The sequence below is a fragment of the Macrosteles quadrilineatus genome, unplaced genomic scaffold, assembly GCF_028750875.1.
Source record: "Macrosteles quadrilineatus isolate MER2022 unplaced genomic scaffold, UCM_ALF_1.0 Scaffold_3__2_contigs__length_128488019, whole genome shotgun sequence".
Lineage (NCBI taxonomy): Eukaryota > Metazoa > Arthropoda > Insecta > Hemiptera > Cicadellidae > Macrosteles > Macrosteles quadrilineatus.
In genome coordinates, this window is record NW_026542596.1 from 37,387,381 (window position 1) to 37,400,144 (window position 12,764).

General features: G+C 33.8%; 1 protein-coding gene across 7 annotated transcripts in view; it reads right to left on the reverse strand.

The window, feature by feature from the left end:
* LOC128988470 (SH3 and multiple ankyrin repeat domains protein 1-like) overlaps positions 1–12,764 on the reverse strand; it is a 236,791-nt gene that overhangs the window by 90,095 nt on the left and 133,932 nt on the right. For all 7 annotated transcript variants that reach the window (XM_054409784.1, XM_054409780.1, XM_054409778.1 and 4 more), the window contains exon 2: positions 782–814. The gene's annotated coding sequence lies outside the window, so the exon portion shown is untranslated. The remainder of the gene's footprint in view (positions 1–781; positions 815–12,764) is intronic.

The following is a 12,764-nucleotide window of genomic DNA, read 5'->3' on the forward strand; positions in this document are numbered from 1 at the left end:
GAAGACACCTGAGACCTGAGAAGTCTTGAAAGAAGAGAAGAAAAGTTGTGTGTTGCTACCACCTTGGGGACCTAGCCACGGTAGCTATCTGGACCCAGCTGGTCAAGGCCAAGCCTCCATCAAAATGGGAATAGTTATTGATCCTTGGTGAAGAATCAGCTGATGAAGTCAGAACCAGAAACCAGAAAGAAATCTGTCTGTCGTCATGTTGATTCAACACTAATTCTAAACGTTTCCTCTTAAAATTCACTATCATGGAATGACGACGTCCTATAGATTTAAATATAACCACACAAACCATTCAAGTTTTCATTTAAATCAAGTTTCAAGTAATAATTTACAATGGTCAGCACCAATATTTTAACATTGCCAAATAACAATCTGTATAAGAATCAATTAAACCTATAGTAAAAATGTTGTTGGATGGTTTAAAGTTGTTTAAAACATACTAAGGCAAAGTTTTACGTCTGAAGATGGCGGTTTATATTGTCACTTCAACTTTATCATAATGTACAATGAACTCATAAGAGCGCTACTTGGGCAGTGAACAAAAGTATGTTCCCAACTAGGCTACTAGGCACTCATACTGTTTTGTCCTGGGCGTTGGGTTTTGTATTGTTTCATAACCGAATAAAGTGAAGATAAATATAAGACTCGAGACGCTATCGTCACATTATAATAATTATAGTTTGGAAAACATCATGACTAGTACTGTATACAAAATAAACCTAAGCGTACCTTAACTCTGTATGCTGTTTATTGATAAATAACGCCATCTTACCTTGTAGCCTGTATCATTAGGTCCGTGCGGGATCTGAAACGATACGAACACATTTCAATGGTTTGGTGAGACATTTTTCACGCTTTAAATTAATATTGGAACACACATAAAAATAGATCAATACATTTTTAAATTGACATGATGGCCAAATTTAGAAGAACTATAAAGCTTGTTAGACTTAAACACGAGATAGAGAGTGTTTCATTTTAATAATATTTTATAATGAGTATTTGTAAGGAGTAATCAGTGCGACTTCCAAGGAGTTAATATTTTTCACTCTAAACTTGAATGATTTGTGAGAATAGTACAAAATATTCTCTATCAAGGAAAGTAGTTTCTTTACACAACATTTTAAAACAGTGCACATATATTTTATTCTTATTTAACCTTATACACGAAATAGATTCTGTGTAAAATAAACCACAATATCCAACAATGACTTCAATAATCAAACTATCGCCATTCCGGTATAATTACAACGATTATTGAACTTAATGCAGGTAATGAGGATTGCAATGATAAACCACGACTGCATTGAATGGCAGATAAAACGTCAATAAATGTGAGCCGATATGAGCGCTCATCCATGGATGAAGGGTTGTGATTTATGAGGTAGGGTATCTGGACAAACGAATCATCTGGGGGATCTATGCAGATACAACAATCAATCTGCAGAATACCTCACTACTCCGGCAGCAGATTATCAAATAATGTTGATTTGAGGTAAGGATTTAAAAATAACCCCCGCCACAGCAAACCTAGAGCTAAGCGAATTTGCATGTATGATTGGACTTTTACTCAATGTGTCCTTAAACTTGTCAGATTTATTAAGTAAAAAATACATTTTATGTTTTAAGGGTTAGGAATAGGAAAAAATCACCCCCCCCCCCATAAAACCCTTGTTCATACAGTATCATGTTTAATTATATGAATTTGAACGAATGGTGTTTTGGGCCACTGGGGACATAAAAACGAAAAATTAAATAGTTCCGGGGTTAGGTCTTACCATGAGACCTACGGTAAAATCTTATTACCTATGGTAAATTCGCTAAAAGGATTATGTTTTAGTATCTATAGGGTGTTTGGGGATATCAACGCAATGGCATTTGTTGTGTAGTTGGAAACTCGAAATCGGTTTAAATTCCGAACTTTTTTATAGACTAGGTTCGAACTCGTCTCCACCGCACCAAGACGCTAACCTAATAATAACCTACCACATACCTACCATCGAGTTAGTAGATTACTCTCAAAACTAAATTCCTTAGATACCTTAGATTAGGTTAGGATAGTTTAGTAAGTTTATTTGTATGTACAGTATTTTATGTAGAGAAAAAAACATACCAAAGAGAGTAAAGTAGAGTCATACATCCAAAGTTAGTTGATGAATATCGAATACTAAGCCAGAGAAAGTTTTTCACAGTCTGTATGTTATTACGCAAAGTTGAAACACTATCTTGAGGATGGTACAAGACTAACGAATTAAACGTTTTAGCGTAAAATTTGTTTTCCACACTATAATAAAATAATCGTACTTTTTATAAGTTATAAAAAACTAAGTATATATATTACGGGATTCAATTAAAGTAGGCTCATAATGTTCAGCTAACTCTGAAATACTCAAGTCAGTGCCAAACAATTATTATTGACCATGGACGCACATTATTGCATTTCCATAGCTTAGTGCTTCAGTGGACAGTTTTCTTTTTCGGTAAATATTACAACAATTACCTAAGTTTAAATTTTAATTCCTCTCACTATACGCATGATAAAATTATCATTTAAATGTTCAATTGTTTATGAAAACTAATGATATCTGGGTTGATATGATTTTCATGAAAGGTATTGTTAAAATAATTTCATTATTAAAAGATAACTTTAAAGGTCAACGTGGGTAGTTCATTTAATATGAATTTAATTATCTACACAGTATCACATGTTAAGCCAACCGCGTTCTCTCGCTGATGTACTAATTATTGCTATAATCCTACACTAGAGGATGTAATCCCACCTTACTAAAGCTAAATCTCTTTTAATTTCCCCCACGATTAGCGAGGTACCAGGGGAGAAGATGAAAATTAAATCGTCAAATTTTGACATAGAGAATATTAATTTCATTACATTGATTTTGCTTAGAAATAAGAAATCAAAGAATATTTTTGCATATACATTTTTGACGCCTCTTTAGTAATATGTTTAAGGTGCACTATTTGCAATTTACTTAGAATATATTACTGTGTATCAACCATGGCTTCAAATATACACGAGATTTCAGTTATTAATTAATCTGAGTTGTTAATTGATGTGACAGGGTTTCTGTAATTTAACTGTTGGGAAAAAACTTGTTTAAAGATTTTAAAATTTGTCTACCACAGACATGTTCATCTTACAACACGTTTGGCTTAATTCGTCTTCACTTGGTTCCTCAGTACAACTGTAGAGAACAAATCAAAATTTAAATTCAGCGAAACGACAATTCACCTAATTTATTGCCCATGGTGTAATTGTGTTTGGTCGAGTGTGAAATTATAAACAAAATAATAACGATAAATCAGACCAGAACGTAATGAGGGCGCGTGTAGCAGACCGGGTCCAACGCAAGGCCGGGGTGAAATATGGAATGGCCTGGGAAACCTACAACTGCTACAATGTCTATGGGACATACAATACAATGTCTGTAGAAGTTCACGTACTATACCAGTGTGTTAAATTATATGTAAGGTAAAATTATTGGTTGCTAAAATACATATTTTTGTCTTATGATGTCTTAGGGTCTAGCTCGGTAACGTTTTTCACATACTAGGGGTTGCAGCAATATCACATGGATAAATCCATTTGTGATTGTTGGTATTTGAACCCGGGACCTCAGAGACCAAAGTCTTGCGTTCTTGGACTAGCTTGCTCTTCTGGCTTGAATACATAATGTAACTTCAGAATAACTCAAATATTCAAAGCAATTTTTCAGGAGTCAACATTGTTTAGTGAAGGTAATTTACTAATTAAACAAAATCAAAAACTAATTTACTGTAGATTTTATGCACGTGTTTTTAGCTTGTAATTCTTGATAACAATTTAAAGACGAGTTTTGCCACAAACTGCAAGAATAATATAATATTCCACAAATATTTTTTACATAAAACTTAGTGGGTTGTTCGAACAATAAGAAACAATATAGGCCTACCTATCATAGTTTTTGAAAACAGAAATTTTTAAACCATACGAACGGTATACACAATCCAAAACTACTTTTAAATTTTTAAGTAGTTCTGGTTGAATAAATCTTTAGTAGGAAAATTGGAGGTTAAAAAAAGGGTATGCAGTAAGTTATATTTTTCCCGATTCCATAAATTTTCTCCAATTTTTCTTACATTTATTGTCTAGGTATGTTAACGTTAGACAGCTCATGCAATATGACAATATTTATATCATATACCAATAGTTTTTCACTGACTATTTAACCACAATATTTAAGACGAGCAAGGCTTATGACAACATAATTTAGTTTTTACATAGCTGGTAATGTAACACTGAAAATCCAATCTAAAAAGATACAACTGCCTCAAACTATTTTTAACAAAAAATATGTCACGAAGTAAAATACGAATAAAGCTGACAACGTTTGCATGTTGTAGTCCCGCGGAGGTCCTCCAGTCGTAATGAATGGACAAGGGGAGGGAGAGGGAGAGAGAAGACTGAATAATGCAGACAATATCAAGAAGACCTCCTGAGGGACTTGGGGTTGGTAATTATATCACTTCATCGATCCTGGAGGGGAGGAAAAGAGAAAAGAAGAAAAAAGTAAAGAAAAGAGTATTGTTGTAACTACGTAGGCTACTGTACATACGAGGTGTATATTATGATGACTACAAACAGACATAGGTGTCCTTTTCCTTAAGTATAGGCTTATAGTTTAGGATTTTAACTCTACTGGAACAAGTGCATAGAGCATCTCAGACACGTTTTTTGTTATTTTGTGATTAACAACTGGCTCAATAGTAGTGGTTATTATGGTAGTAATATGGTAGTAGTGGTTAGTGTGGTTATTAGTAGAGGTAGTGGGGAAGCTGAGGAAATTATCTTCCAACTACTCTAACAAGGGACTTTTGTGACGGTTAATACTACAGGACTACGGTAGAAATATGCTTATAGGGTATGTAATTGTCTAATCCAATTGAATATCATAAAACATATTTTGAAATTTTTTGCCAAACATGCCATTGTATCCATCAGCAAATATTGCAACAGACTTTGATATCTACACAGTTTGGGTCAAATCAGGGGATTCGTGAAAGTTTATAACGTGTATTTATTCTATGGCTGAAGGTACCTAAGGTTCTTTCTATTTGTGATTAAGGTCATTCCATTTTATAATCAAGTTAAAAACTTCGTAACATACAAATATAACACTAACTCCAATCAGAATGTTGTAAGTTTAATTGTATACATCGCTTTGTGTAGTAGCATGTATAATAGTATACATAGAAACTTATATCGGAAGGAAACAATATAATTCTGTAAATCTTAAATACTTATAATCTTTGTAAAATGTCATCGAGTAAACTTACTTTATATATTTCCCGGGTAATTGAAGGTCTTTAAATCGTACATACAAACACAATACACAGTTCAATTGCATTTCAGCCAAAATATTTCAATAACTTTACACTTTCCCACCAATACAATAATCGTAGACGTATTCTAACGGAATTGTATTTTTATTCGGTAAGCTCTCTAACGCGTAGGGTTTTAAAAGGCAAAGCGCGTATTCAATACAGTCTGAGGTACAGAACATGGTAACAATGAGACATAAATAATTCAAACTGCGATGTTATAAATAATGGAAACATTGCCTTCAGGCGGAGCGACGACACTACCCGGCCCACCCTCATAGCCGTCACTGTGCAGACTGGTGTGTATAGTGTATACGTCATGTATACAAGGTATCCATATACTGTATAAGGTTATATGTATACGTTATAAGTTTTATACACGCCAGGCATATAAACGTCTTGTATATAGGGTGTATAGGTCAAGTATATGAGGTATATACTTCATGTAGGCTATACAAGGGTGTTTACGTCATGGAGATGTGTATATGTCTTGTATATAGGCTGTAAACGTTATGGATATACGGTGAATATGTCGTGTGTATAGTGTGTCAAACGTTAATTTGGCCAAATCTGGCACATAAATTGACTAAAAAGCTCTGGGATGATGCAATTTATGGTTTTTTGGTATGTTTAATTTGAAACAAATAAAACCTTTGGATTCCAATAACTATTCTTGGGTTTACTGTTTGAAATAGGGAAATCTAACACTGAATCCAGTGCTTTTTTACATTATCAATTAAGTTAGACTAATTTATGAGTACTAGACACGGAAATGGCCCTAACTAATGCAATAGAAGACACGTAGATAGTTTAATTAGTTGCTTTGTATGTAGTGTATAGCATAAAATTATTATGCGGTAGGCGTTAATAGTAAATTCTAATGATTATCTATGACATGTAATTGCTAATGATCTTCAAATTGTTCTTCAAGTTCTTCGAGTACAATTTAAGATTAATACTTAAAATTTCCTAGTATGGTGAGGAGGTTCAACATTTGCATTGTATCTTTTAAGGCTTCGATACTTGTGTCAGTATTAATTGTGCCACGTTATCAACTATGACCATTCAATATCTGCGCTAATTTATTCACACCGTGTTTTAAATTCCTAGTTTTTAGAATTTGTTCGTCAGATATTTTTACTCAGATGTATGTTTTATTAAATTAGCTGGAAACTGTCAAATGTTTCCGTTCACAACGTGAAGTTGCATAACTTGACCGTGAAACTCCAGTTATGTAAGACAACTCCTAGGAGGCCTTGTTAGTGGTGGAGTTATAGTTTGGTCTAGTCCGGAGTTGTCCAATGACACGAACATGGTCGGGGAAATCTCCGTCGCCCACGATATACACTGGGGAGTTGTATCTCGGTCAATACAGCACGGCATCTCTTGAGTACCTTCAAAATAGTGGATAGCATGGTTTGATCGTAATTATCATAAAAACATGTTTCAACAGTAAAAACGCAACCCAGATTACAAGTGCTGTAATTTGAGAAGCACAGTTTACGACAAAACAAACTCATGCATTAGTATCCCTGTTATCTTTACTTCATTGCCGATCAGCTGATATGCATTGTTGCTTAGTTTATCATGAGGTTCGGTGTTAAAATACGACTCAGCATGGTGTTGTCACAAGCTCAAAGAGTATTGTAAAAGAATGCGTTAAAAGTATTATAACAATGAGTGGTATGTGAACTTGTTAGAAATATTAATCATAATAATCATCCGAAAGTTTTGAAGTGTATAGTTATTTCCATGTGATGGGGGTAATTAAATCTCTTGCTGCCGTATTTAAAATATTGGAAAACAAGTCAATGAAATCCCCAGCTTACTGGCGTGGCAGTTAAACCAATATGCATTATATTCTAATTGGGAAAACGTCTAATGAAGATGGAAAAATTATTTTAAATTACTCTATTAACCCTTTTCTACGAGTTAGTTACTTTCTGTTTATATTCCAATGGACCAGTAATTATGAAATGGATTGAAATAAATTCCAAATCATCTATTTATTAGATATCTACATGTTAAGAATTATAAAATAGGTTATTGGTGATATTCAAATGTAATATCTAATACAAATCGAATATTTTAACACACTTCGTTAAAATTTTCACAAAGTGTCCCATTTCAATCACTATTTTATGACAATATAACATAGTATGGGAATTGAGTTTAAAACCTTTTCAAGAAGAAATATAAGCATTTTTACTCACAATTGCAAGACGATTATCATAAATCTCATTATCTTATCGATTTCACGAATTTCCGTTATTTAATTACATTGCAAATTATATTTATATTCTAATCTTATTTCTAAATTTATTTCAAATGTCCGCTTCAATTGACCCTTTCCTTAACAAAAAGGGCAGAAAGATAAATGTTACCTATTGTTGAAGCCCGCAACAACATTGTTTCTCTTATTCCACACCATTTCTTTCGTGGGTTCCAGTTAACTCATTTCTAGACACTAACGGTTGTTTTATGACGCAAAACAATAGTTCAGGATGATAACAATGGAGTAAAATGCGATTTCCCATTCGCGCAAATTGCAGGTTTAGTACAGAGATATACACGATTCAGTTCACCCAGTTATGGGGGTTTCACAGTGAAAGCGTCGTAAACGATAAAACAATGCGGGTATGACGGAGTTAACTCACCATAGTCACCGTAGACAGCTACAGTTACTGTTGACAAGTGTATATTACTTAGTAAACAGAACCAGTGGGGGAAAGTGTTTATTTTGGTTAAGTTGAATTACGCAGGCAACTACTGGGATTAGTCCGAAGTGTGTTTGTAAAAGAGGGTTTCAAAATACAAACAACTGAGGTTAGCTAATATGGTAAACAACAATACAAATTGTACAAGGTTTCAATAAGGCCAAACTCTCAAGCAGTATAAGGTTAGGTTAAGAATAGGTTAGGTTAGGTGCATTAAAGTTACTTTGGGTTAGTTAGGTTAGAACTATCAGTTCTTGTGCAATAACAAAACTTAATAAAATTATTTCGTTACCTTACAATATCCTTGTTCGATGTTGGTAGATAAACTACATGTTTCGTGTCGACAGCCACATCCTCAGGTTTATCCTCTTCTCAGATTCGTCATAAACTTATAAAGCCACGAAACATGTAGGTAGTTTATCTACCAACACCGAACAAGGATATTGTAAGGTAACGAAATAGTTTTATAAATATAAAACAATATCTAGAATGAGGTCCATGAATTCTGAATAAAACTTAATTGGAATCATTATTGACGCCTAATTAAAATTTTATGTCGTTCAGTTAGATTCGCAAAAACTGTATTTAGCAATGTTTTAGAAAGATTATTGTGGGTAAAAATTAAATATTGAGTAAATAAATAATTAAATTAATTAATTAATTAATTATAATTTGTAAGATATGTTTTATAAAGATTAAAAACATCGTGTAAAATTTAGCATCCAGTTTAGAGATTACAGATAAATCTTCCGTTTATACTTCAGCAGATCAAAAAAGTGGTGTATAACCACGTAATAACGTGTCTATACTATATAAAATTGACTTCTTTCGTTTAATCATTCTTGATTTAGAAACAGGTGACATCCATGTATCTATATACAATATCTATATACTTAATACAATAATGGTTTTCTCTGTAACGTCCATGCTTCACTCGACCGTTTTAACAGATTTTTACCAAGCCTAGGTGTCGTTTAAATACATCTACAATTAATTATTTAATCACTAAAATTAATCTAATCTGATCTTAGAACAACTTCGATGGTTATTGCATTACTGTATTTGTTTTGCCCCGGGCACAAACTTTGAACTCAGTATTCTATCCTCTACTTATATCTGTTAAATTGAAAAGCTAGACAGTACCACTGACCGTAGATTAAAGGAGTAGACAATATATTACACACACTGGCCACTTGTAGACACTTGGTACACAAAACGTGTCTTCTCCTTTAATCTATGCTCTGACCCCTATACCCTATACTTTTCTAACATGTATAGGCAATTATTAATGGACCATCTTTCATCTAATAACTGATCCAACGCGTCATAACGAGGTTACAAGGTTACAAGTAACAGTTGGAAATAACAGTTCCTCCCAGTCACCGTCGGATAGACGTTCTCTAGTTAATTATTGTACAGTTATTTCTCGCGACCGGAGACAAAAAAGTTTACTCGATTATAAAATCTAACGCTGCGCTCGACGTACTGCGAAGAATCTGTTACTTTGTCGTATACATCGATCTACTTATACTCCCGCCTCAGCAAACCTGCAGACTGAGCGAATTTCCATTTGCCTGATTTGATTTTAACTTAAAATCTATTTAAATAATATTATGTTTAACGAGTATGTAAGTTTGCTGCTACAGGAAGGATTATAAAGTGTGTTTTTTTAGTAAATTAGCTTGGTTAAAAAAGTAGTAAGCGTAGTATAAAATAAATAAATTATTTGCTATGTTTCATCAAAATATATTTTAACATTTTAAATTTATATTTTTTTTAATTTCTCCGTAGCCAATAACTGTGCAAAAACCCTTCAACATACTAAATCATTTGTTTTCTTAACAAAGTTGAAAAATTCTCGGAAAGCAATTGCGAATTAATGTGTTTCTGGTCCAAATTTGGAGAAACGAATTTTTACTCCATTTTATTTTTTTCCCTAGGACACTAGGCACGAGCCCGGAATTGTTTTTCACATTACTTCAGGCTAGACCTAGGGGTTACACGGCATTATCACTTAAATGAAATCCATTTGTGATTTGGCGGGATTTGAACCCGAGACCCCAGGAACCGGAGTCCCGCGCTCTAACCACTACCAATAGACCTACGGTTATTAGATTTTCCCTATATGGGAAAATCACAAAAAGTAGTAAAGTACATATGACGCACACTGTTATTGTTATGTACTTAAACAACAAAGCATTTATTAAATTTGAAATACACATAATAACTGTGTTTTTACGTTGACAAGTAGCGAACTATTTTTATGAAACCTCTTGAGCGATTGATGTATTTAATTTAATCCATATCACCATTATATACAATATGTACACGGTTGGGTATTGTCAATTCACAAAACAAACAACCACAATTAATTGCAAACAAAATTTTTAAACCTATAAAACATAGTCACAACGCAACAAACATAAAAATAAATTTTTCGTTGGAAACTGGGTCTTCAATTAGGTGATTGGTAATACAGTTGGGAACTCAAAACAGCTGATTCGGAGCGTCGTCTGTACCACAATCAGCTGATGTACACAGTGGCTGTCATATTTTACTAACGAGCTCTCAAAGTTTCTAGTTCTTTGATCAATTCCCAGACCTAATTTGTCATGGGTATTCTTCTTTGGAGAATCTTATAGAGCGTATTTTCGTGTTCCATTTTTCCAGCGCCTGATGCATAGTGTGTACTTTATAAAAGTAAATAAGACAATGGCATGTCTATAATATAATAAACACCATGTAACTAGATGAAATTGTTTAGTAACGATCAGCAAATTAAATATTTTGCCAAGATGAGAATGAAATACTGCTGTAAACAAAATGTTAATTTCATTCACGATTTTTTCAGATTTGTGTTGCATTTTCCATTAAGGAAAATATCCGGTACTTAGGTATTATACCGACCACACTGATTAATCGACTTCCAAATAAGATTTTAATTAGTTTAAATAAAAAATCTTCCTACCCCAACTAAAAATAACCACACTTAGGTTTGGTTAGGCTAGGTTATAATTATTAGGTGAGGTCGGTATAATACGTAAGTAAAAACATCCTTTGGTAGTTTAAAATCAGTTTTGTTTTCGTAAAAATTACCTAATAGATTTCAAAAAGCCCTGAAACCAACGAATTAATTAATAAAACATGATTTGTTGGAAATCTAAATGTATTTTATCTGTATCAACCAGTTCCACCTACGAATTTATGATCTAGACCGGTGGACAGGTGGGCTTTCAGACAGGTGGATCTATTATTTTGTACAAAATAAAGATTCCGTAGTCAACGTTAGAGACGTGGGTCACGATAATCATTGGTATTGTCAGTTTTCAAGGGAGCTTAGTTAGGTTAAAAGAACTTTAAGGATACTATTAAGTTAAATGAGAAAAACGCTTGTAGGAACTCCAATCCCTTCAGAGTGTGAATACATGTGGATGAAATGAACACTGTTCAGTCACCCTTGATCTACAGAATACACCAGTGAATAAACAGCAGTATGCTTGTGAGTTTGCTCCCCATATAAACCCTTGAGATATTCTTTGTCGGACCCATATCGTAACAAGAACTTTTGTTAGTTTTTTTAATTTTTTATATTTTTTATTATTGACAGATCTATGTAAGGATACTCGAAGCTGTAAAACCATTAGTTGAAGATTTGTCATGTGCCTCCACATCCCAGAATTAGGCTCCTTCCAGGCGCTATGCCTAAAGAGAGTTGCGCCATTATATTTTGGAAAAATGTATTAGTGATTGGCGGGATTTGTACCCAGGACCTCGGAGACCGAAGTCCCGCGTTCTACTACTATACCAGCTCTATGACAATGTCCTACCATGGTTTCCTGGTACAGTAACGTGAAATTTAATAAATGTAGGCCTACTAGAAATCGTAAAATGTATCTGCAGCACAAATCTGTATTGTAGGCATATCGTAAAATTTGTGTGATGTCTCACCCATATTCTTTGTCTCTTTTTATCCTGCGATTGTATACACATGGAAAACAACTACGGGGGTGTATTATGTTTGATTTATTTTTTAATATTTCCCCCGAATCATAGCTACAATTTTCCTTTAGCTATAAGTCCATTTTACTTTAGGAGATGCAAAATTAAAGGGCGTAAACTTTGATTGTAATTTTCACAATAATTCTACAGAATCATTAGCTTGAATTAGAATTTTTAGAATCCTAAAAGCAGTTAAAAAAACTAATGACGAAAATTCGACCAAAGTAGTATACATTTCTAATTATTTCACTGCACAGCCAAGAAACGACTTGTAACGACTTTTTATGCGACGACCTTATCAAATCCACTATCTAGGTCACTAGTATTTTCACCTAATGGTCACAACCAGTGACAGTCGCCAGCGATCATCAGTTGTCACGAGTTGTCGCCTGTCACAGTTGCAAGTAACCGTTACTTTTCCTGCTACTTTTACAGCTGATTGTTGATTGATTGTTGGACGCGTCGCCATAGCTACGTGCCGATGGGACTAATCTACGTGCCGATGAGAAAAGACTTTCCAAATATTAGAAAACGGACAATCACTACCCAAATCTGAATTTGAACATTCGAAAACAAACTCGGAAGAAAGTGAGGGTGATTTGGATTAGTAGAAAAGTTTCTTGCGAACGGTGAGATTGATCACATAATTTATAAGTTTAT